This window comes from Hippocampus bargibanti, linkage group LG05 (assembly GCF_051943395.1).
Source record: "Hippocampus bargibanti isolate YZ-2025 linkage group LG05, ASM5194339v1, whole genome shotgun sequence".
Lineage (NCBI taxonomy): Eukaryota > Metazoa > Chordata > Actinopteri > Syngnathiformes > Syngnathidae > Hippocampus > Hippocampus bargibanti.
In genome coordinates, this window is record NC_142738.1 from 5,470,048 (window position 1) to 5,497,500 (window position 27,453).

The 27,453-nt window shown below is 38.6% G+C and overlaps 1 protein-coding gene across 3 annotated transcripts in view; it reads right to left on the reverse strand.

Annotated features, from left to right (window-relative positions):
* The window catches only part of LOC148897610 (transcription factor SOX-6-like), a 116,528-nt gene that overhangs the window by 83,545 nt on the left and 5,530 nt on the right, over positions 1-27,453 (reverse strand). For 2 of the 3 annotated variants that reach the window (XM_088996513.1, XM_088996510.1), the window contains exon 2: positions 7,696-7,771. The exons of the other annotated variant lie outside the window; for it this stretch is intronic. The gene's annotated coding sequence lies outside the window, so the exon portion shown is untranslated. The remainder of the gene's footprint in view (positions 1-7,695; positions 7,772-27,453) is intronic. 3 annotated transcript variants of the gene reach the window in all.

The following is a 27,453-nucleotide window of genomic DNA, read 5'->3' on the forward strand; positions in this document are numbered from 1 at the left end:
ATTGTTCATAGCGCACATGCCCTCACTTCAAACCGCTCCAAGCGCTAATCCGGCCAATCAGAGCGCCAAATTATTCACACAAATCTAATCCTTCAAATCGGGGCAAATATTTACAACTCAAGTACATGATTCAACATGACTGACATGCAAATGCTGGCAATGCCTGGACACCGGTTTCAGATTTGTATTTATTTTTAACTCATTCACTGCCAAACGATAGACAAAAATGTCTCCACTCCGGTGCCAGGTTTTTTGTCATTTTGACTCAAATTGCAGGACCCACAGAATACAGTAAAGTCTCGTTATATCGATATTCAAGGGAGTCCGAAAAAATATAGATATAACCGGGACTATCGATATATCCGACACTGTTTGCATGTAATTTTCTCCGTGCGTGCATAGAAATAGTATCGATATAACCGGGACTATCGATATATCCGATATCGATATAACGAGACTTTACTGTATTTAGTTTTAGGACTACATAAACACTCAAGACAGCGTTAGAAACCTTAGACTCTCTTCGTTTGTGAGAAAAAAAGTTAATTCCTAAATTAAATGGGTCTGGAGTTATCTGATTTTGAAATGGGGGCGGCTGTGCAAAGTACAATACAATACATACATATTAGTTCATACTGTATAGCGCTTTAACAACAGCTGAAGCTGTAACAAAAAAATAATAACAATAAATACATAATTCAATGCCAGACTATGTGCACATGTGTCCACTCCAGTGCCAGGGTTTTTGTCATTTTCACTCAAATTGCAAGACCCACAGAATATTGAGTTTTGGGACTACATCAACATTCCATTCAGTGTAAGAAACATTAGGCTCTCTTCTTTCATCATAAAAAAATAGTTAATTCCCAAGTTATATGGATCTGGCGTTATTTGATCTTGAAATGGGGGCAGCTGTACAAAAGGCAAATACTGTTCCTTTGTGGGAGGGAAAAACATTGCCAGAGGTCTGACCGGAGCTTCATCCCCACCCTCCCACAAGAAAAACCAAAACCCGAACAAATCCAGGAATGGACTAAATAACTAACTGAATAACAAACTAAAATGGAGTCCCATCAACAAGGTTGGTAGCGCAGGCAATGAACAAACCGACACAGAGTGTTAGCGTTAGCAAAGTCAAGGCCGCGATTGAGGACTTTTTTCGATGGCAAGACGTTCCATTTTCAGGTTACGTCTCTCATACGTCAGCGGATTTTACCCAGCTTTTAGTTTTATGGAATCTCCAAGTGTGTGCCAAGTCGGAGAAGGTCACTTACGGTTAGAATTCATTGGCTAATTGTTTGACACCTCGCTTTGCGTTGATGCTAAAAGAAAGTGTCACAGTCCACAATAGAGCCAAATGGGATCAAGAGGAGAAGGAGGAAGAGGCTTTGTTAAAAGCTGGCGTAAATCCCATCAAGCAAGAAGAGCAAGTAGGAAGATCAGCAGCTTTCCTTTTTGCAATAACGTCAGGGTCGATGTCATTACCGCAAAAGAAACACAACCAATCTGGAATTTCCTCACTAAATTTCTATGACATGAAATATTCGCTATCCGGTGACTCGTTTGCTCTTAAAGCCGCATTGACATCACAAAATAACATAGACAAAAGGGTGACCCGCCGCAACAACTCACACTGACTGTGACCTTCTCAGCTCAGAAAGCGCTTAAAGGACAACCACCACCATTTTTTTGTTAACTAACTAACATCAGAAAAAAACGTTTTATAGCATCTAAAATACCCAAAACAAGCAGGCGGATATTTTTAGTCAATTGAAAAACCCCAATAAAAATGACTTCAAGTGTCCAAAAACTACTTCAAAATGACCCCGGAAATGGCGAGTTTCAGAAGGTCCCGCCCCCTTGTTCGTGACGTCACGGCATGACGTCTTGTCTTGCTCTAGAATCAAAACAATGGCTTCAGAATCGGAGAAGATGCTTTCTTGTTACTCATCCAGTTATGAATATGATTCAAATAGTTCCGAAGAGGAAAGCATACATGTTTGCAATCCATTAAAGAAGACCTCCCGTCTCATTTTGATACCTGCTAATTCTCTCTCTGAAACATGTCTGATGCTTCAGTTTTTTTGAAAGTCTTTTCGGAGGCAAATCCCTTTAAAATGCTCATCCAGAAGTCACGCACGATAGCTCAACTTATTTGGTCTGAGTTAAATCCATGGTGCAATTTTCGGCAAAATTCCTTAATGGAGACCACGAATCAGCTCGAATGCCAAACAGTATCGATCCATCCTGTCCTCACGGAGGCCGTGCGTCAGTGACCTCAGTCGAGAAGGATCCGCCCGAAGCAGACAAAAATGCACATCTCCAGGAAGATGCCGCTTGCGGTTTCCTTCGGGAGAGTGGAGACGCGAAGGGGAAAGAGTGAGTCAGACCGACAGCTTCCTTTCTTCTTGCCGCAAGAACAGTAGAGAAGCTGAGTTTGGGTGGGGGAGGGTTGGGGGGGGGTACCACTTTCGGGGCGGTAGGAAAAGAGAGAACTCGGGCGGTTTTGGGAGGAGGCCACGAGGCCAGGGGCTCGTGTGTTCTCCTCAATGGGGAGATGATTTACTTCCAACTATAAAGGGAATGCAGAGCCAAACGAGAGCCATGCGAGAAGAACCTCAGACAGGAAAGTGACAAGATCCTATAAGATATATTCTTCTGCTGCAAAATTCAACCACACATTCAAAAAAAATCTGAATTGAATCTACTCAATTTTATTTCATCAAATGAAATCATCTCCGTCCATCTTTATCCTTAACATTTGAAAGCACAGGTGTCAAAGCCAAGGCCCGGGGGCTAAATCTGGCCCGCTACATCATTTTATTCGGCCCACGTAAGTAAATCAAGCATATAAAATGCCATGATGTTTTCCTAAAGTATGAACTATACATACGCTGAAACATGTAAGGTAATTGAACACCTAAAAAAAGCCACTGTCTATAAGTAAAGAATTTGTTGTAAATTAGATAGCAAGTAGACAGTATGAACTTAACACAAATATGTATTTAGTTTTATCGGCAAGCCAGATGCAATCATCAAAAGAGCCATATATGGCTCGCGAGCCATACATTCCAAAGCCCTGATTTAGAGTGTTCCATAAACCTGCCATGGAGGTTTTTGGAATACAGGAAACTGGAAGTACTCGGTCGTAAGTCGGACGTTACCTGTATTTATATACAGGTAACATACAAGTTACGACCAGGTTCCGTTCCGACAAAACCGTCGTAAATCAAACGGTCGTAAATCGAAAAGCATTCAAAATGGCTGACGCGAAGATCACGTGATCATAACAAATGACGACATGCTAGCATCTCCTATACGACAGGATAGCATACGATGTCAATATGTTGTTTTTAAGCAAAGTTTGCTATTGAATACTATTATATACCAAAATATTGACAGTTCATTTATAAATCTTATAACTTTTAGTGTCATTTGAATCATTTTATATTCCATATTATCAATCTTTATTACTGTGTCGGCGCACACGCTTTCTGCTGACCCAAATACGCATAATAAATCATCCTGCACGGAGCTCTGTCTCTGTCGCTTATTTGGGTATCCAGACATTCAATTTCGCTTAAGTTACCCAAAAGCAAAATTCAGCTCCTATTTTGCTCTTTTTTTTCCCCACCGCCAGCTAATTCCCTATCCTGACCGCTTCTCCAAATCGGATCAGTTGTCCAACCGTACAAAGTCAAAGGCTGATCTAATGTCCGGCCGTGCCTCTAAACGATGTTCCATGATGTTCATTAGCACAACTGATTGCCGTCTAATGCTTATAACGCTCGCGAAGGGAGATTCCGACAGTCAGGGGACCAAACAGGTAACCTCAGCGCGCTCATTAGCTCGTTAGCTTGTTAGCTCGGGACAACCAACATCCTCCTTAAACTTGGGTAAACGAGTTCTATTAGAATTGTCATCCTTGTGTTTCCTTTCAATGAAAGAAAACAGGCAACGAAGCGACATTTGAAAATCAGCTGACAACTGCACCTACTGACCTCAAATGCAATTCGCTAGCATGCTAAATGGCGACCGTCAGTCTCAAAATTTCGCGCATGGGAAGAAAATAAGAGTGAACGCTTCTTCTTGGAATCCGCAATCAAGACTAGGAGCGCCAATTCGGAAGAAACGGAGGTCATCCGGTCGGCATTTAATAATTACACGTCGCGCTTAAAACGTCATTGAGCAAATATCATCCGGCTATGCTAATCATTATTGAAAACGATTGTTTAACCGCATGCTCATTATCGTTTGAAATACTCCTGCTGTCACATGTGGAGTGGATCGACAGGTCTCATTTTTATGACGGGCTTAATTGTTGTTTTTTTAGGGAAAGAGCAAGTAACTGTTGTTAACATTTACAAATAAAGTAGCGCATTGTTTTACACACTTTGTATTTGTTTAGGGTTGATGATCTGAACTCAAAGACCGCGTGACTAATTTTGCTGTTGTTGAAAGGAATTAAGATTTTTCTTTTCCCAAGAAAATAGACGTATATTGCATAAATACATTATAAAAGACAAATGATGTAGTTCTGTGAATTACTATACGTGCTGTTTTATTGCCGTGTTGGATGTATGCTTTTGGATTGGAGTGGATTAGCATTTATTTTTCGCAGCGGAGAAATGTACTTTTCACAGCAGTAACGTTATGGAAGGAAGAGGAAAGGAAAGGAAGAAGTAGAAAAACAAAACACAGAAGCTGCTGGAAAGGCCATCTTGAAGTCAAAAGAACAAAAAAAACTAAATAACAAATAATATGACAACACAAAGACACAGAGTCATTCATTCTTAAGCACTTTCTGTACCCTCTTTTTTGTATGAAGCAGTTCTAGATAAAAGAGGAGAGGATCAAAGTGTCCTTTTCACGGTGTAGATCATGGACGTCCTGGTGAAATGTGCATGTCTACTACAAGCTAAATGTTGAAAGCCAACACAAAGCTGTAGCATCCATTGATGAAAAGAGATTGTCTTACATTTCCTGTCGCATGTAAATCCGCTTCAATTCCAAGCCGCGACAGTTCCACATATGCAACGGCGCTATGCTGAACAAATGCTGCCCATTACAGGCGCAAAAAAAGCACAATGAGCCCAGAGCAGCCCAGCGATGGCAGTCAAATGGCACAGACATTCCTCCCAATCAAAAACGGTGCTGGCATATTCGTGCAGCCGACAAGGTGCAATTGCTCAGCACGGTCTCCTTGACGGATGTCATGGCCAAAAATGCCGAAAAACAATCCATTTCCGTTCCTGCCTACTTCGGCGCCATCTTTAGTGACCTTTTGACAGGCATGGCTTTGCGGAATTGGATAAACCCACAAAAAAAGAAAACATACTCACCCTTCGTAAATGTTACATCAATGTCATGATTGCTCCATATTATAAACACAAAACAGTGGATCACATATGTCCTATGTTTGTCTCCACATCTCGTGAGATCCGTGGCAGACAGCAAACACAAACTCGACTCAAAATCTCCTAAAACGCTCAGCATTGCTGTCTCGACACGACATAAAATTAGAGACAGCCCTGAGCTAAAATGAAGCACTTGTGTCACTCATTTAGAACAGAACTATGGATACACACAACGCTGTGACGTGACCAGGATGTCGACTTGACTGAAACTCATCGGCTAGCTCTACATCAGGGGTGTCAAAGTCATTTTTTGCCACGGGCCACATTGTAGTTATGGTTTCCTCTCGAGGGCCGTTATGAATTTAGGGAACCCATTAGAATGTTTAAAACCCTTCAAATATTACATATAGAGCACGCAGCAAATTAATGAATAACTCGTTTTCAAATCTGAAGTCAAGAATAATGACTTTTATTGTGGTTGACATCCAAAAATATGAAATTTTGGCTCAGATTTTAGCAATCATCATGGAATTTAACAAGTTTGATTTGCTTTCGCGGGCCGAAAAAAATGATGCGGTGGGCCGGATTTGGCCCGCGGGCCTTGACTTTGACACCTGTGCTTTACAGTCACAGGATATTTTTTTCTGCGCGTGAGCAGAAATAAAATATCAAGATCACAATTTCAAGATGGCGCCAAGAAAGTGGCTGCCTTTCCAGCAGCTCATGTATTTTGTTTTTCTACTTCTTTCATTCCTTTCATAACTTTGCTGCTGTGAAATGTACATTTCTCCACTGCGAGACTAATAAAGATAAATCCAATCCAATTCCAATCAGACATGGATGCACACAACATGATGGAGTTGTTTTCGAGTCATCAGGAATGCTAACTAGTTTTACAGAGACATAATTCAAGGCCGAGGGAACTCATTTAAGACAGGTGGTAAGCCTTCACACTTTGCATTCTTGGCTCGTTCTGATGTTTTGGTTAGCAACCGAGTTTAAAAGACACTTAACTTTATGGAGTTCTGGTCAATATCTGAAAATTCAACCAAAGAATTAAGATTCCTCAATTGAGTCCAGCTATCAATCAAAGCTTTTGAAACTAAAGCCCTTAAAGGACAATCAACACCATTTTTTTGTTTCCTCACTGACATCAGAAAAAAATGTTTTATAGCATCTAAAATACCCAAAACACGCAGGCTGATATTTTTAGTCAAATGCAAAACACCAATAAAAATCACTCAAAGTGTCCCAAAACTACTTCAAAATGACCTCGGAAATGGCGAGTTTCAGAAGGCCCCGCCCCCTTGTTTGTGATGTCACGCCAGGACGTCTTGCCTTGCTCTAGAATCAAAACAATGGCTTCAGATTCGGAGAAGATGCTTTCTTGTTACTCATCCAGTTATGAATATGATTCAAATAGTTCTGAAGAGGAAAGCATAAATGTTTGCAATCAATTAAAGAAGTCCCCCGTATCATTATGAGGCATCTGGACTGCACAAGATGGTGCCCAAACTCCGTTGAAAATGGGCTGATTTGTCTGCTGGGAATTTGCGTCAACTAGTATCAAATAGTAGTCTTGGTGCAGCATACAACGATTCACCATTGCGTTATTTATGTTTTCCTTCTAATTTCGCCATCACCACGAAATTTTCAGACCAAACAAAGTACCCAAAATGCATTGTGTGTCGCTTTCTCGGTAAGGGGTGTTTCTTCCGTGACGTCACATCAGGCATCGTCATCAACTCGAAAACAAGACTTCCTGAATATTCAGCGCGAGTCTTAACCCGTAAAATATAGCTATATGCTGTGGAATCTTTGTAAAATATGCTCAGTAGAAGTCATTTGAAGTGATTTTACAAATTATGGACAACTTGTCCGGAGGCGTCGGTTGTCCTTTAACCCTCATATTGGCACCTGAAATTCAACACTTGACTTGTAATCCAAAACGGCCACTCGGTGACCCAACTGTGACAGCGCTCGTGGGCCACCGTGACCAACCGTCATAAATATTCTTAAACGGGAGGATTAGCCATATGGCGGGATCACTCTATTGTCCAGCCTCTGCCATCTGTACTTTTGCTATGGGGCGATTCGCCAGGCTAACGCTAGCTTGTGTTACCGGCGAACTCTTGATATCATTTATTACTAGCGTGAGGAGGTGAGGGGGGGTCCACGTTTAAAAAAGGTGCACTGTAAAGGCCCCCATGGTGAAAGCTTGCTGGAATGGTGCCTTCTCCACACCCCCCACGGTGTGAATGCCGCTATTGAGCAAGCAGCACTAGGTGCACACAGGCGGCTTTACTAAACAAGCAAGTAATCTGAAAAAGAGACTCACACAAACTAAGAGGCTTGAATAACTCCGACACGCCCTCTTCTCACTTGCGGACGACTTGAAAATTCCTGAACATCACCTGAAAAGACATGAGAAAAATTCGGATTTGTGGATTTACTCAATTGCAGGCGTTGTTTTGGTAGGGGAAGCACAAAAAGAGAAACAAAACGAGTTTTAACTCATTCACTGCCATTCACGAATTTATTCGGGAATTAAAAATATGACAGAGAGCGCCATTTCCAAATTTGCTCTGAGGTTTTTTTTTTTTTTTTTTTTGGGGTGCTGATAAAGCGCTGGCCATGGCCTCTGGCAATGTTTTTTCCTTTCTTTTCCACAAGGGGGTAACATTTCCCTTTTTTTCCATGTTAGCGCTTTGTTATGAGCTTCATCTGTTGTTAAAGTGCTATATAAACCAATATAATAATAATACATTACATTTATAAGCACATTTCAAAACGCTCAAGATCACTTTACAGTCACAGGATACGTTTTTCTCTGGGCGAGCAGCGGCAACCACATGAGCCAGGGTTCACTCAACCCCAAAGGAACTCAAATAGATAGAAAACTAGCTATCTAGCTAATAGATAGCCAATAGCGATCCAGCCAACTACAAAAATATACAGCTAGCCATCTCCATAGTCAATATGTATGGATTGCATTGTATTTTGGACAGCCGCCCACATTTCAAGCTCATATAACTCCAGATCCATATAATTTAGGAATTAACTCTTTTTTTCTGATAAAAGAATAGTCAAAGGGTTCTTACGCTGCATTGGATGTTTATGTAGTCCCAAACTCAAACTCAAAATTCTGTAGGTTCTGGAATTTGAATGACAATGACAAAAACCCTGGCACTGGAGTGGACACATGTTTGCACATGTCTGGCAGTGAATGAGTTAATCTTTCCATATGCTTGTTGAAGATTGTGAAACACATTAATTTTTTAGACACATGGACAGTGTTTGTGCGCGTGCCTTTAAGTCTTTTATTGCCAGTTATTTCAAATAAATAAATAAATAAATTTAATCAAAAAGAACTTTCTGAGGACCAGCCCATTTTCAGCATTCTGAGTATTGTGTATTAGAACAAAGTACTGTATACACTGAAACAACCAAATCAAAGTTTGGAGTATTTTTTTTGACTCTATAGCATGTTTCGGAGGTAGAATATCTCTTAATTTTGACCCCCCCAAAAAAGTCAGAAAGCAAGCTTTTTTTTGTGAAAAAACAAAAAAGCGCTGTGACTTTTTTAATGCTAATATATTTTGTTTTTGTTTTTTGGTCGTTGCTGTTTTAGTGACACATCAAACATCTGAGTACGTTTCTTCGATATAATAATAATAATAATAATAATAATAATAATAATAATAATAATAATAATAATAAAAACACATTTCATCTATAAGCACCTTTCAAAACTCTAAAGGTCACTTTACAGTCAGAGGTTAAGTTGTTCTGTGGGTGAGGAGTGGCAGCGTTTACTCAACCCGGGAGTAACTCAAATAGATAGAAAGCTAGCTGGCTAATAGATAGCTACCTAGATACCTGCTGCTGCTCACCCACAGAAAAACTTATTCTGTGACTGTAAAGTGACCTTGAGAGTTTTGAAAAGCGCTTATAAATCAAATGTATTATTATTATTATTATTATTATTATTATTATTATTATTATCTGTGACAAATTAGCTAGATAGCTATTTAGCTAATAGATAGATAGCTGGATAAGCTATATGTCTTTTGTGTTGTTTCACATTATTCATTTTTTGTTTTACTTCAAGATGGCGTCGGCAAGAGTGGCTGCAATTTGATGGCAAAATAATGGCTTTAAAAATATTCACCAATCTAACACTTTCACATTTAAGGATCTTTACAATGTTTTTGCACACTATTTAGTCATAGTAGTAGTAGTAGTAGTAGTAGTAGTAATAGTAGTAGTAGTAGTAGTAGTATTCGGTAGTGTGTAGACACTGTAATCCCATGCTCCATACACTGTATCATCAGTGACTTCTAAACTGAAATAATCACTATCATGTTTTTTTTCTCTGTTGATGGAAGGATAGATGGATCGATAAATCGATACATCGATAAATGGAAAGATAGATACAGTAGATAGATGGATGGATAGATGACTTGTATAGAGAATAAGGTCCAAGGGTAAATAAACACACGTGCGCACGCACACACGCCAACCAACACACACATAGTGCACAACCGCTTTGATTCTACAATGTGAAGCTAATTGAGAACAATGACGAAGTCAAAAGAGCGATCAGCTCATCTGTGATCTTTTATTCATGTCTACTCAATGATTTTCTCTTTCAGAGGCGCCGCGCGGGATATACGATCGGTAGCTAACAAGTTCCTGTGATGATAGGAACTCGTTAAAATGAAACAAACAAAAAAAAACGGAGAAAACAAAGATTTATATGCCTTTTTATAAGATTTATATGCCTATTTTTTTTTTCAATGTACCAGACTAGTTAGTAACTTCAGCTCGGTGAGTTTGCTTTTCATTAAAGTAAGCCAACGTGTTTTTAGGCGAGCTCCTCAATCTATCTCAATTCACCATGATGTCGTCCGCATCACACACATATCAGATCGACAGCATTCAGAAAATGACGCCCGCACCTGCGCGGTGAATACACGCCTTGACACAGGCCAACAAATGTTGCCTTCACCCCAGCTGTCAGCGCCACTTGCGCGGACGCACCACGCCAACAAACAATGGAACACCCGGCAGGAAGCGCAAGCGAGGCTCTCGTTAATCATACGGTTAATTCAACTACAATGAACTGAACCTCCGTGGACCACTTGCTGTATTACTGTGTCTGTTTGTGGTTGAACTAATGTGATGAGTGTGCGACAATCTCATCATGCTTCAATCATGCTAGCCACAAAGAAATTAGCATAGGTTAGCATGTTACTCATGTGTTCATAATGAAAGCATTCATTGGGTATCCATGATTGAGCTTTGAGGACCACCATACTTTTGAGTCACAATAGGCACTGGCACGTGTCATTTTGGATTCATATTACAAAGAAATTCAGGAGCCGTTTTTGGATGTATATTGTGTTGTTTGGGAGCTTTCATTTTTGATTGTCACGTGGCACTGTCCATTCAGAAGCACACAGAGAGTATTTGACTCATTTTGGGTCTTCCTTCCTTCCTTCCTTCCTTCCTTCCTTTCTTTCTTTCTTTCTTTCTTCCTTCCTTCCATTGTCTCTTTCTTGCTTTCATTCGTTCTTTCTTTCTTTCTTCCCCTCTTCCTTCCTTCCTTCCTTCTATTGTCTCTTTCTTTGTTTCTTCCTCTCTTGCTTCCTTCCTTCCTCCCTCCCTCCCTTCCTTCCTTCCTTCCTTCCTTCCTTCCTTTCTTTCCTTCTTTCTTTCTTTCTTTCTTCCTTTCCTTCCTTCCTTCCATTGTCTCTTTCTTGCTTTCATTCGTTCTTTCTTTCTTTCTTCCCCTCTTCCTTCCTTCCTTCTATTGTCTCTTTCTTTCTTTCTTCCTCTCTTGCTTCCTTGCTTCCTTCCTTCCTCCCTTCCTTCCTCCCTTCCCTTCCTTCTCCCTTCCTTCCTTCCTTCCTTCCTTCCTTCCTTCCTTCCTCTTCCTTCCTTCCTTCCCTTTCCTTTCTTCCTTCCTTCCTTCCTTCCTTCCTCCCTTCCTTCCTCCTTCCTTCCTTCCTTCCTCCCTCCTTCCTCCCTCCCTCCCTTCCTTCCTTCCTTCCCTTCCTTCCTTCCTTCCTCCCTCCCTCTCTTTCTTTCTTTCTTTCTTTCTTTCTTTCTTTCTTTCTTTCTTTCTTTCTTTCTTTCTTTCTTTCTTTCTTCCTTCCTTTCTTTCCTTCTTTCCTTCCTTCTATTGTCCCCTTCCTGCTTTCATACTTTCTTTCTCTTTTTCTTTCTTTCTTTCTTTCTTTCTTCCTTCCTTTCTTTCCTTCTTTCCTTCCTTCTATTGTCCCCTTCCTGCTTTCATACTTTCTTTCTCTTTTTCTTTCTTTCTTTCTTCCTTCCTTTCTTTCTTTCCTTCCTTCCTTCTATTGTCTCTTGCTTTCATTCGTTCTTTCTTTCTTTCTTCCTCTCTTCCTTCCTTCTATTGTCTCTTTCTTTCTTTCTTTCTTTCTTTCTTTCTTTCTCTCTTGCTTCCTTCCTACCTTCCTTCCTTCCTTCCTCCCTTCCTTTCTTTCTTTCTTTCTTTCTTGCTTCCTTCCTTCCTTTCTTTCTTTCTTTCTTTCCTCTCTTCCTTCCTTCCTTCCTTCCTTCCTTCCTTCCTTCCTTCCTTCCTCTCTTCCTTCCTTCCTATCTTCGTCTCTCATGCGGGATAGAAAGTTGCCAACTCTGAATTAGAAGAGCCGTCTGGTGTTTTGTGGTGATATTAGGGAGGGTCAGGGTGTGGTTTTCGGGTGAGGGTCTCACTGTTAAGACGAGGCTTTGGGTTTGAAGTCAAGGGGTGTTGGGTTAGTTTAGGCTCAGTGTTTTCCACCGGAAGCTCAGTCAGACGGAGCTAGCGTTGGTGGTTAGGATTCATATTTTGGCTTAAAGCGTGATTTCATTGGAATTGGATTTAACAAGAGGCTACGGGCGCACCTTTTGACGAATCGAACCGACCGCCAGGATGTTTGCATGAGCGTGAAAGCTTTTGTGTCACCCGACTCACAAAAGAGCAAGCCAAGCTTTAAGTGACAACACGGCATTCTCGACACTGACTCACTCGCCGTGAAATAAGGCGGCAAGGAGCGGCTCAGGGAGAGGAGGGGGGGGGGGACAAGCGCCGGCACATACGTCCGCACCTAAACAGCCCAGAGGAGATTACATTATGGGCGCTCGGTATTGTCCCGCGTCTCCCAGACAAAGCTGTGCAAACGCCGCGCCTCTGGAGGACTGTAAAAACAAGAGGCGAATGTCAAAAGCATCTCTTTTGTCCCACCGCCGAGGTATGCACAAACACACTTGCTTAGCGTGACTGAGAAGAAAGGAGGGCCTCGTGAAGAAGGGAAGGAGTCGGGAAAAAGGGGGAAAAAAAAACGTCTTTGCGTGAAAAGAGCGTGAGAAGGCATCCTTGGAACACCCCCCCCCCTTCCCGGCGAGAAAAGACGGCATTCAGACAAAACAAGCGCTTATTTGATGGCCCGTGACTGCAAAGGACGGGAAACAAAACTAACAAAAATATGGCATTCCACATCTTTTTTTAAATGTTTTTTTCTACATTTAAAGGACAACCAACATCACTTTTTTGTTTTTTAACTGACATCAGAAAAACGTTTTATAGCATCTAAAATACCCAAAACATGCAGTATATTTTTATTCAAATGCAAAACACCAATAAAAATGACTTCAAGTGTCCAAAATCTGCAAAAAATTGAGCTGCGAATTGGCCATTTTCAGAAAGTCCCGCCCCCATTTCGTGACGTCACACCAAGACGTCTTGCATTGCTTGTAAATCAAAACAATGGCTTCAGATTCGGAGAATATGCTTTCTTGTTACACATCCAGTTATGAATATGATTCAAATAGTTCTGAAGAGGAAAGCTTACATGTTTGCAATCGATTAAAGAATTTAATTGGGCCATTGTATTGAATCTTTACATAGTCCTAAAACTCAATATTCTGTGGGTTCTGGAATGTAAGTAACAATGACAATAACCCTGGCACTGGACTGGACACATTTTTTGCACATCATCTGGCAGTGAATGAGTTAATAGTAAGTCTCGTCTGCCATTTTTACATCAGCAAAATCAAGAAGTCGCCTCTTTGCTAATAACGAGAACAAAGAAGAAGACAAATGTTTTCGCTGTTCTACTTTTTCGACCCACCCTTGCCCGAGGGGCCAAAATGGTACACTCCTATTCACGCTCCTCCCGATGACATCTTTCATGAACGTGGAATTACCCAAAGGGCCAAATAAACAAACATAATTGATTTTTATTAGAGGAATTTACCGTAAAATCCCCTGGAATTAAAAAAAAAATGGTACCTGTGTATATTACGTTCACCCGATATTCTGAGATCTTCAATTATCAAAGTGAAGGTAATGAATGAATACATATTCAAAATATTTAATGTTTTTAAAATATTTTTCAAGGTTATTTTTAATAATGTTTCAAATTATGTTTTCAAATGTATCCACTTTTCATTTTAGCGAGGTGATTTCTTTGCTTTGTTTTCCTTTTTTTTTCAACTCTGTGCCTGCTTTTACATATGCTTTTAGTCAGACAATACGAAACATATTAAGTTGCAAATTAATTATTTGATTTAAAAAATATATATATATATTTTTTAAGAACTTTTATGTATTGCCTAAGCATTGGACATAAATATTTAAACAGTGTAAAAAAGGTCTGTATCTTACGAAGCACTCCGTAAAATGTAATAACCCTCGCCCGCAAAAGAGCCTAAACCGCCCTCCATTTTGAAAAAAAAAGAGCCTAAATCTTTTTTTTTTAATTGTTAAAATAATGAAACTGGATTTTACAGCATATATTATGTTCTCCAATTGGCTCATGATGGAAGCCTCGCATCTTCTCCAAGTATCAAAAATGGGATAGTCAAATCAACTGATTTTTGTATATGGTGATTTGTTTTTATCTTTCATTGTATTGTATTGTATTGTATTGTATTGTATTGTATTGTATTGTATTGTATTGTAGGGTATTGTATTGTATTGTATTGCATTGTATTGTATTGTAACTTATTTTATCGTATTGTATCGTATTGTCTCATATTGTATTTAATTGTATTGTATTGAATCGTATTTTATTTAATTATATCGTATCATATTTTGATATTTTATGATGTTGTATTTTATTGTGTGGTGGTATTGTATCATATTTTATTCTTTATTTTTTATTTTATTGTAATGTATTGTACTTCATTGTAGCTTATTGTATTTTATTGTATTGTATCATATTGTATTTTATTTATTTTATTGTATTTTATTATATTTTATGTTATTTTATTGTATTTTATTTTATTTCAATGTATTGTATTGTATCGTGTCGTGTCGTATCTCATTTTATTTTATTTTATTTTATTTTATTGTAGGGTATTGTATTGTATTGCATTGCATTGCATTGTATTGTATTGCGTTTTATTGCAACTTATTTTATCGTATTGTATTGTATTGTATCATATTGTATTTAATTGTATTGTATTGAATCGTATTTTATTTAATTGTATCGTATCGTATCATATTTTATTGTGTGGTGGTATTGTATATTTTATTTTATTTTTTTTATTGTAATGTATTGTACTTCATTGTAGCTTATTGTATTTTATTGTATTGTATTGTATTTTATTTATTTTATTGTATTTTATTATATTTTATGTTATTTTATTGTATTTTATTTTATTTCAATGTATTGTATTGTATCGTGTCGTATCTCATTTTATTTTATTTTATTGTTTTTTTATTGTATCATACTGTACAGTATTGTATCGTATTGTATTTTATTGTATTGTATCGTATTTTATTATACCGAATTTTATTTTACCGAATTTTATTTTATTTTATTTTATTTTTGCAATACACAATTTCTCCGCTTCCTCGTCTTCATCAGACCGCATGCTGCCGATTGCAGAAATAAGTCGGACAAAATGCGACACAAGCCAGTCATTCATCATGGAAGTCAGCCACCGCCGCCGCTGCCGCCACCGCCACTTGTTGAAAACGAAGATCAGATGTGAGAAGGGGGTGCCAATGGAGTAGCGTCCCGGGCTAGAGTCAACCTTGTCACGACCCGAACAAGGCTTTGACTGTCACGAGCAATTAATATGAACGGAGGAGGTTTAGGTGAAGGGGGGGACGGCAGAGGGGCTGGGGGGGCTATGAGCCTCGCCTGGACTCCCCGACTCTAATTTACAAGGCCAATTTCGTCCGGTAATTAATTGCGGCATGCATCGATGTAAATGCAGGGAGCAGTTGACGCGAGAGGGCTAAGTGATTTAAACGACAAATCTGCAGCACCATAAAACGCCCCCACCCCCAACTCATCCTGTAAATGGAGGAAAGGAGTGTTGAGAACATTGAAAATATTCCACGCCTTATAGCGCCTTATAATACCATGTGCCTTATTTGCAAAACTTTTTGCATTCTTTGAAGGTGCGCCTTATAGTCCGGTGCGCCTTTTATATGGAAAAAAATTGAAAAGACACCATTCATTGGGGGTGCGCCTTATACACCGGAAAATACGGTATAAATTTCCAAATGTTTTCCAAATATGAGGCATAATATAAGGCTCGTTCATATATTCATATATTATAGTTCAAAAACTTTTGTCATTCATTGAATGTGCGCCTTATACCCCGGTGCGCCTTATATATGGAAAAAGTTTGAAAAGACACCGTCGAGGTGCACCTTATAATCCCGTGCACCTTACACACTGGAAAATACGGTATATCATTCATGGAAAATGCGCCTTATACTCAGGTGCACCTTATACATGGAAAGAGTTTGAAAATACACCATTCAATGGGGTGCGCCTTATACTCCGGTGCGCTTATACACCGGAAAATACGGTATAAATTTCCAAATGTTTTCCAAATATGAGGCATAATATAAGGCTCGTTCATATATTCATATATTATAGTTCAAAAATTTTTGTCATTCATTGAATGTGCGCCTTATATATGGAAAAAGTTTGAAAAAACACCATCGAGGTGCACCTTATAATCCTGTGCACCTTATACACTGGAAAATATGGTATGTCATTCACGGAAGGTGCGCCTTATATATGGGAAGAGTTTGGAAATACACCATTCATTGGGGTCACTTGATACTCCGGTGCACCCTATACACCGGAAAATACGGTATATCATTCATGGAAGGTGCGCCTTATACTCTGGTGCACCTTATATATGGAAAGAGTTTGAAAATACACCATTCAATGGGGTGCGCCTTATACACCAGAAAATACGGTATAAATTTCCAAATGTTTTCCAAATATGAGGCATAATATAAGGCTCGTTCATATATTCACATATTATAGTTCAAAAACTTTTGTCATTCATTGAATGTGCGCCTTATATATGGAAAAAGTTTGAAAAAACACCATCGAGGTGCACCTTATAATCCCGTGCACCTTATACACTGGAAAATATGGTATGTCATTCACGGAAGGTGTGCCTTATACTCCGGTGCGCCTTATATATGGAAAGAGTTTGGAAATACACCATTCATTGGGGTCACTTGATACTCCGGTGCACCCTATACACCGGAAAATACGGTATATCATTCATGGAAGGTGCACCTTATACTCTGGTGCACCTTATATATGGAAAGTTTGGAAATACACCATTCAATGGGGTGCGCCTTATACACTGGAAAATACGGTATAAATTTCCAAATGTTTTCCAAATATGAGGCATAATATAAGGCTCGTTCATATATTCATATATTATAGTTCAAAATCTTTTGTCATTCATTGAATGTGCGCCTTATATGCGCCTTATATATGGAAAAAGTTTGAAAAAACACCATTGAGGTGCACCTTATAATCCCGTGCACCTTATACACTGGAAAATATGATATGTCATACACGGAAGGTGCGCCTTATACTCCGGTGTGCCTTATATATGGAAAGAGTTTGGAAATTCACCATTCATTGGGGTCATTTGATACGCCGGTGCACCCTATACACCGGAAAATACTGTGTATCATTCATGGAAGGTGCGCCTTATACTCTGGTGCACCTTATATATGGAAAGAGTTTGAAAATACACCATTCAATGGGGTGCGCCTTATACACCGGAAAATACGGTATAAATTTCCAAATGTTTTCCAAATATGAGGCATAATATAAGGCTCGTTCATATATTCATATATTATAGTTCAAAAACTTTTGTCATTCATTGAATGTGCGCCTTATACCCCGGTGCGCCTTATATATGGAAAAAGTTTGAAAAAACACCATCGAGGTGCACCTTATAATCCCGTGCACCTTATACACTGGAAAATATGGTATGTCATTCACGGAAGGTGCGCCTTATACTCCGGTGCGCCTTATATATGGAAAGAGTTTGGAAATACACCATTCATTGGGGTCACTTGATACTCCATGGAAAGAGTTTGAAAATACACCATTCAATGGGGTGCGCCTTATACTCCGGTGCGCTTATACACCGGAAAATACGGTATAAATTTCCAAATGTTTTCCAAATATGAGGCATAATATAAGGCTCGTTCATATATTCATATATTATAGTTCAAAATCTTTTGTCATTCATTGAATGTGCGCCTTATATATGGAAAAAGTTTGAAAAAACACCATTGAGGTGCACCTTATAATCCCGTGCACCTTATACACTGGAAAATATGATATGTCATACACGGAAGGTGTGCCTTATACTCCGGTGTGCCTTATATATGGAAAGAGTTTGGAAATTCACCATTCATTGGGGTCATTTGATACGCCGGTGCACCCTATACACCGGAAAATACTGTGTATCATTCATGGAAGGTGCGCCTTATACTCTGGTGCACCTTATATATGGAAAGAGTTTGAAAATACACCATTCAATGGGGTGCGCCTTATACACCGGAAAATACGGTATAAATTTCCAAATGTTTTCCAAATATGAGGCATAATATAAGGCTCGTTCATATATTCATATATTATAGTTCAAAAACTTTTGTCATTCATTGAATGTGCGCCTTATACCCCGGTGCGCCTTATATATGGAAACAGTTTGAAAAAACACCATCGAGGTGCACCTTATAATCCCGTGCACCTTATACACTGGAAAATATGGTATGTCATTCACGGAAGGTGCGCCTTATACTCCGGTGCGCCTTATATATGGAAAGAGTTTGGAAATACACCATTCATTGGGGTCACTTGATACTCCGGTGCACCCTATACACCGGAAAATACGGTATATCATTCATGGAAGGTGCGCCTTATACTCTGGTGCACCTTATATATGGAAAGAGTTTGAAAATACACCATTCAATGGGGTGCGCCTTATACACCGGAAAATACGGTATAAATTTCCAAATGTTTTCCAAATATGAGGCATAATATAAGGCTCGTTCATATATTCATATATTATAGTTCAAAAACTTTTGTCATTCATTGAATGTGCGCCTTATACCCCGGTGCGCCTTATATATGTAAAAAGTTTGAAAAAACACCATCGAGGTGCACCTTATAATACCGTGCACCTTATACACTGGAAAATATGGTATGTCATTCACGGAAGGTGCGCCTTATATATGGAAAGAGTTTGGAAATACACCATTCATTGGGGTCACTTGATACTACGGTGCACCCTATACACCGGAAAATACGGTATATCATTCATGGAAGGTGCGCCTTATACTCTGGTGCACCTTATATATGGAAAGAGTTTGAAAACACACCATTCAATGGGGTGCGCCTTATACTCCGGTGCACCTCATACACTGGAAAATACGGTATGTCATTCATTGAAGGTTTGCCGTGTAGTACGGTGCACCTTATATATGGAAAAATCTAGAAAAAATGGTCTTGGCGTGACGTCACGAACTGGGGGCGGGACTTTCTGAAAACGCCCAATTCGCAGCTCAATTTTTTTTGCAGATTTTGGACACTAAGTCATTTTTTTTGGTGTTTTGCATTTGAATAAAAATATCATACTGCGTGTTTTGGGTATTTTAGATGCTATAAAACGTTTTTCTGATGTCAGTTAAAAAACAAAAAAGTGACATCGGTTGCCCTTTAAGCCTGCCTAAGTGAGAGCAAAACACACACACACACACACACACACTCACAAACACACACACATGAGCCACAATAGAGTCTTTCTGACATAAGCTTCTTTGGACTACAAATGGGATTTTTCCTATAGGCGGCCTCCAGCAACAACAAGTGACATCACAGGAACGGCCGACGTATGTTTCTCATCTTAAAGCGGCTGCTGCCGCTGTTGAGCGACGCTAAAGTGTTGCTGAGTTAGCTTTCCTTCTATGTATTTATTTATCATCCATCGCACACATCAAATATGTCGGTTGCGTTGGAGTGTCACCAAGCTAACAAAATGGCCGCCATTGCCATCGTCATTGTCATTTCCTTGGCTATGATTTTTTTTTCAAATTGATTTATGTATTTTTTGGGGGCAGAATCCTAAAGCAAAAGCCGAATAAGCAATGTTATGCTTACTTTTTTTATGTTACGTTTTTTTTTAGTTTGAGTTTTATTATCACCGGTTTGAGATTCTCGCGGTAGATTTGTTCAGTAAACTAGATTTTGGATATAGGTAGATATTTTTGTGGCTTTATATTTATTAGTATGTTATATATTTGACATGAACGCCATTTTTCTTTTATTTTGAGTGTCATCAAGCCAACGCCAAGGTGGTTTCTTCTTGGCTCGGGTTGCATTGTGGAAACCCGAGGCGGCAGCGCAGTCAGCAACAATATGGCAGCATAGCGCGTAGCTTGTGCTAATCCCGCACTATGTCCGGGGCACATTACACGCATGTCGGCCGCGGCGTCGTTTACCACAACGACTCGTCGCCAAATGTGGCGTACCGGGAAGACTTTTGGAGCTGTCCGTCAAAGAGGCTATTTTCGGAGGAGGGTGGAGGGAGGGGCGATTGCACATACAGCGCTCGACAAAATGTTATGTTGTGCTTTATTGTGGACTCTTTTGATTTTAGTAAAGCGTCTGCAGAAAATCTAAATGTTTTTTTTTTTCACATTTTATATATTTTATAGATGAATATTTTTAGTTATTTTATATTTTCGGTACTGTTTTTTTTAACGCATTCACTGCCAAACGTGCAAAAATGTCAGGGTTTTTTGTCATTGTCACTCGAATTCCAGGACCCACAGAATATTAAGTTTTAGGATCACATAAACATTCAATACAGCCTTAGACTCTCTTCTTTCATCAGAAAAAAATAGTTAATTCCTAAATGATATGGATCAGGACTTATATGAACTTGAAATGAGGGCGGCTGTCCAAAATACAATGCAATACATCCATATTGGTTTATATAGCGCTTTAACAACAACTGAAGTTGGAAAAAAGCACTAACATGGGAAAAAGGGAAGTGCTACCGCCTCATGGAAGGGAAAAACATTGCCAGAGGCCATGGCCAGCGCTTTATCAGCACCCAAACAAGGACAAAAAACGAAGACATTGGGGAATGACGCTCTACGTCATATTTTCTTCATTTCTATTTTTTCTTGATACTTGCACTATGTACAGTTTTTTTATGAAACGGTTTTGCACATTTACAGTATACAGTTGCCATTTTTTATTTTACGTTGCTTAGAATATCTTGTTTTCTATCCTTTCACCCCTCAACCCCATCCCCTTTCATCCACCCCCCTTTGCTGCTGGGGACTGCAAATTTCCCCATTGTGGGACGAATAAAGGTTTTCTGATTCTGATTTTCAATGGCAGTGAATGAGTTAATGACAACAATATAGCAATGTTGCTACAACATTAATAATAGCTAAATCTTTCTGAAGTGCCTTTGTGACTAAACTGGGATGAGGCAAGATTATAATTTCAGGATTACATTCATACTCTGAGCTAATATGCATAATTGCCCCCACTAGCATTAATGCTACATGGCGATCATACTATGCGCCGATGAGCAGAGTTGACCTCATTAGCATTAATCCTAAATGGCTATTATTAGCCATGTATTAGAGTTAATTCCTAAATGATATGGGTCTGGAGTTATATGATCTTGAAATGTGTGTGGCTATCCAAAACACAAAAATAGTAGAACGCACCAGTTTAAATTAAATGCAGGCACCTTACAGGAAATAGAAATGCCTATATACGTAGTGTAAAAAACATTTTTATAATAATAATAATAATAATAATAATAATAATAATAATAATAATACATTCATTTATAAGCGCCTTTCAAAACTCTCAAGGTCACAGGATAAGTTTTTCTGTAGGTGAGCAGCGGCAGCCACATCAAAAAAGTAACGTCAAGTAAAATAGAAAAAAGTAAATAATAAATTAAAAAGTAAAGTAATAGATAGAAATCCAGCTAGCTAGCTATATCACTAATAGCTAGCTAATAGATAGCTAACTATATTGCTAATAGATAGTAAACTAGAGTATATAGCTAATAGCTAGATAGCTATATATCTAATAGCTAGCTAGTTAATAGATAGCTAATAGATTGCTAGCTAGATAGCAGTAAAACTGTCATGCTATTCCAGTACAAATGTTTACACATAGGCTGAGAAAGGTATATAAAATGATGGACGAAAATGCAAAATAAAAAAATAATAATCATAATTTTTCATGAGCTTATGGTAGCGAAAACAAATAAAAACTCCTCAGTTGGTTGATTTTGAAAAACGTTACATTGCATTCTATTTTTATGACAGCTCAGAATGTTAAAACTTAAAATTTTGCCTATATAATCTGAAATGTTACAGACTACAATAAGACCTTGAAACAAATACAATGTACTGTATTTAAATTGTTTTTTTTTTATGGCGAAAGAGGGTGGGGATGGGGCCTACAGTAGTGAAAGCTGCTTATAAAAATTTGGCCTGTGCATCACGATCTGAATGTGAGCGACAGCAGACTATATAAATACATTTTGTGGTCCAAAGTGGTTTTTGTCGCCGGCGTCTTACTGATTAGTCAGTTAGCAAAGTGTGCCAGCAACAATGAGGCACCGTGATGACGGCTCCACCAATATTTCATCTTTTTTTTTTTTTAACCATCCTAATAGAAACCTGCTGCACCACAATGGTACTTCAGTCTGAGTCAACAATGCGCGACACAATTACAGATCACTTACAGTATAACATTAACAGTCTGCTTTCTTTTCAAAGTTGTTTGAAGGCACAGGTGTGATGCTGGGGTGGAGTTGATGAAATACAAAAGTGAGTCTTTATATTTGATCATCAAAGCCCATCCACACTGCTAAAAAAAAAATTTCGCAAACATGCTAATTGTTAACATGTCACAAGATATCACCCAGAGTATAGAAGGGTGACGGCAGATTGATAGCTGTTTTCTCCCTGATTTTTGTATTACTTACAATGTGGACTGATACAATGCTAACATGCAAACAATAGGTATGCTAACATATAGCCGGGCAGCGAGTATAAAAAAGGTGACGGCAGATTGATAGCTGTTTTCTCCCTGCTTTTTGTATTACTTACAATATACAATGCTAACATGCTAACAATAGGTATGCTAAAATATAGCAGAAAGGGTGGTGGCAGATTTATAGGCGTCTAGTCCCTGCTTTTTGTATTATTTACAATATGGACTGTTACAATGCTAACATGCTAACAATAGGTAAGCTAAAATATAGCCATGCAGCAATAAATAATAATAAAAAGGGTGAAAGTAGAACGATTGCCGTTTTCTCCCTGATTTTTGTATTATTTACAATGTGGACTGATACAATGCTAACATGCAAACAATAGGTATGCTAACATATAGCCGGGCAGCGAGTATAAAAAAGGTGACGGCAGATTGATAGCTGTTTTCTCCCTGCTTTTTGTATTACTTACAATGTGGACTGATACAATGCTAACATGCTAACAATAGGTATGCTAAAATATAGCCGGTTAGCAAATACAGAAAGGGTGGTGGCAGATTTATAGGCGTCTAGTCCCTGCTTTTTGTATTATTTACAATATGGACTGTTACAATGCTAACATGCTAACAATAGGTAAGCTAAAATATAGCCATGCAGCAAGAAATAATAATAAAAAAGGTGAAAGTAGAATGATTGCCGTTTTCTCCCTGATTTTTGTATTATTTACAATGTGGACTGATACAATGCTAACATGCAAACAATAGGTATGCTAACATATAGCCGGGCAGCGAGTATAAAAAAGGTGACAGCAGATTGATAGCTGTTCTTTCCCTGCTTTTTGTATTACTTACAATGTGGACTGATACAATGCTAACATGCTAACAATAGGTATGCTAAAATATAGCCGGGCAGCAAATACAAAAAGGGTGGTGGCAGATTTATAGGCGTCTAGTCCCTGCTTTTTGTATTAATTACAATATGGACTGTTACAATGCTAACATGCTAACAATAGGCTAAAATATAGCCATGCAGCAAGAAATAATAATAAAAAGGGTGAAAGTAGTATTATTTACAATGTGAACTAATACAATGCTAACATGCTAATAATAGGTATGCTAAAATATAGCCGGGCAGTGAGTGTAAAAAGGGTGACACTAGATTGATAACCGTTTTCTCCCTGCTTGTTGTATTATTTACAATGTGGAGTGATCCAATGCTAACATGCTAACAGTAGGTATGACAACATATAGCCGTGCAGCAAGTACAGAAAAAATGACGGCAGATTGATAGGTGTTTTCTCCCTGCGTTTTATATGATTTACAATGTGGAGTGATACAATGCTAACATGCAAACATTAGGTATGCTAACATATATCCGGGCAGCGAGTACAGAAAGGGTGACGGCAGATTGACAGTATTTCCTGTATGGATAAAAATAATGCTAACATTTGGTATGCTAACTTATAGCTAGATATCACGATGGGGAGAAGAAGCCCGAAGAACAGTTGAAATATAGTCTAAATTTCTGCTCTATGAATGCATAAAACACTAATAAACCAACAACAAATATGCTGAAATGATACAAACGGGAGGGAATAGCTGAAATGCTAAATGCTAACACTCAGTATGCCAACAAATAGCAGGAGGGCAACATCAGCATGACCTCAAAAGTCCGCCTTTCCAACCAACAACGGCTCTCTTTCTGTTTCCGAACAGTTGAAAAGGAGTTTTCAAAGTACAGTATTTTTAGTTTATCACAGCCGTATTGTCTTTTTTTCCATTGAACCCCACCCAGCTGGTTCTGCCACCGATAAGACCAATCTGGGGTATGTTTTGCCAATGACACCCACTTTTATCATATCAACGCACTTGCATCAATGTGTTGCTTACAGTAAAATTCAGTTTGTGTTCATTTTTAAAGATTTTGCAAACAACGATGTACTAATTTCGCTTGACTGCTTTTTCAAATGGAGAAAAAAACAAACATTTTTTTTAACAAAAGATTAATGATTTAAAATTTAAGATTCTATTTCCAATAATACTTAATCAAATTATACTATTTAATTTGAAAAATACACACGCAACAATATTAATTAAAATATGACAGTTCTAGTTTTGAATTTTAAAGGACAACCGACACCATTTTTTTGGTTTCCTAACTGACATCAGAAAAACGTTTTATAGCATCTAAAATACCCAAAAACATGCAGGCTGATATTTTTAGTCAAATGCAAAACACCATTAAAAATGAGTTAAAATGTCCCAAAACTACTTCAAAATGACCTCGGAAGTGACGAGTTTCAGAAGGTCCCGCCCCCTTGTTCGTGACATCACACCAGGACGTCTTGCCTTGCTCCAGAATCAAAACAATGGCTTCATAGAGTTCAGATTTGGAGAAGATGCTTTCTTGTTACTCATCCAGTTATGAATATGATTCAAATAGTTCTGAAGAGGAAAGCATAAATGTTTGCAATCGATTTAAGAAGTCCTTCCATCTCATTTTGAGGCGTCTGGACTCCAATGTAGCGTCCCGGAAAATGCACAAGATGGCGCCCAAGCTCCGTTGGAAATGGGCTGATTTGTCTGCTGGGAAGTTGTGTCAACTAGTATCAAATAGTAGTCTTGGTGCAACACAGAACTATTTACTATTGTGTTATTTATGTGTTTTCCTTCTACTTTCGCCATCAACACGGATCAACACAAAGTTTTCCGCCTAAACAAAGTAACCAAAATGCATTAGTGTCGCTTTTGCGGTCAGGGGCGTTCCTTCCGTGACGTCACGTCAGGCATCGTCACCAACTCAAAAACAAGACTTCCTGAATATTCAGCGCGAGTCTTAAAACGTAAAATATAGCTATATGCGGTGGAATCTTTGTAAAATACGCTCAGTAGAAGTCATTTGAAGTGATTTTACAAATTATGGACACAACTTATCCGGCGTCAGTTGTCCTTTAATGAGTTCCTCCCGATTTTTTATCTGATTCTAAAGGTTAGCGTATCAACAACTTGGAGATAGAAATGGCTAAGAAAAATGTAGCATTGCCTTGTGATCGCCAGTTTTGGGGTCCTGTGTGTCATGGCTTCAATAAGCATGGCCAAAGCCATCTTTTTCTTTATTCTTCGAGTGGCAACGCTGCAATTTGGGTGTGCCCGAGATAAGTATATAGTGTAAAAGGGCCGCTAATGTGCACTTTGGGTTGGAGCACTCGCGACTAAATGTAAAATTTGTGCTTATACAACACATGTACCAGCCCACGGCAAATCATTAGGAAAAGGTTTCAAAACAAACAGAGAAGTACTTAAATAACACGGCATGTCAGCATTTCAGCGACTCTTTCAGAAATAATACACGAGTTTAAATGTAAACTTTTGATTGAACGTGTTTGGATGACGTTGATACAGGCCAACAAGCCACCACTTCACTCAGTTTTGTGACGTGAGCGTCGATCCATTTAACGTATTGAGCTAGCGAGTTAGTGGGCTAGCAATAGTGCTAACAAATGGAACAACGGCTACATCAAATTCAGATAAATAAAACGGCGAAAACGATCATCAATCACTGAGATTCAAACATATTTTATGTACAGTATTTAGAAAGAAATCATTGAACTCAATAAAGTATTTAATTCTTGCCTCAAAACTCACTTGTACTCTTTGGCATTTAACTTGATCACATAAATTTGTGAATGGCAGTGAATGAGTTAATGAAAAAGCCCATCAATACTAGCATTAAAACCTGAGGATGAATCCTTGTTGAAATATGAGATTAACAACATTATTTGTCACCCGAAGAATGTTAAAAACAGCGGCGGTTGAATTCAACAAGATTTGACAGATCGACACAAGAACAGATTATTTCTATTTCTATTCATCCTTACAAACTACATAACAAATGAAAGAATAAGAAAGATGACTTGTTTTTATTTGTGTTCAACTGCATTTAATTTAAAAACGTTTTAAACCTGAATGATGATTTAAAAAAAAAACAACTAAAATGTGACATAATGAACTCATTCAGTGGTCTTGGAATTTTATCTCCATTTACTGGAATTTTAACATTTACTACCACCAAGTATATTTTTCATAATACATCAAAGATGAACAGCGTGTGTGAAAAAAAAGATATGTCACAGAAGTTAATGGAAAGTTTCGGGAAGTGAATAATGGCGAACGCCACAAAAAAGACTCAAATATTCAAATTGAGCAATGCGATATGTCGATGTCGCCTCGCTCACAGCGTATTTCTTAACAGACACATAAATGACGATTTTCCCGCTGCTAGTATTTTTTCTTGTGTTTTTATTTTATTTATTTTATGAGGGCTGAAGAAACCTTTTCATCGATGGACCACTCCTGTACGACTGAGAGCTGACACATTTTTTTATTTTATTCTTGAAGGTGTCACAAGAGCAACAGAGCGGAGAGTCACAGTTGTACTTGAGCTGATTCTTTTCCCAAAATATAATTTTTCTTGTCTTTGAGTCTAACTACACTCGAGTCAATATTCTGTGGGTCCTGGAATTTGAGCGACAATGATAAAAAGCCTAGCACTGGAGTGGACATATTTCTGCATGTGTGGCAGTGAATGAGTTAAGATTGTAAAAAGGAAATGGATTAATGGCCTTCCTCCCGATATACTAGGATGGTCTCTTGGCAAACTGTGTCCCCATCCAACCTGGATTTTTCTTGTGTTCGAATAATTGTGAGGAAAACGAAGGGGGTGGGAGTCCGGGGTCTTCGCAGAACAGCTATGCGGGCCC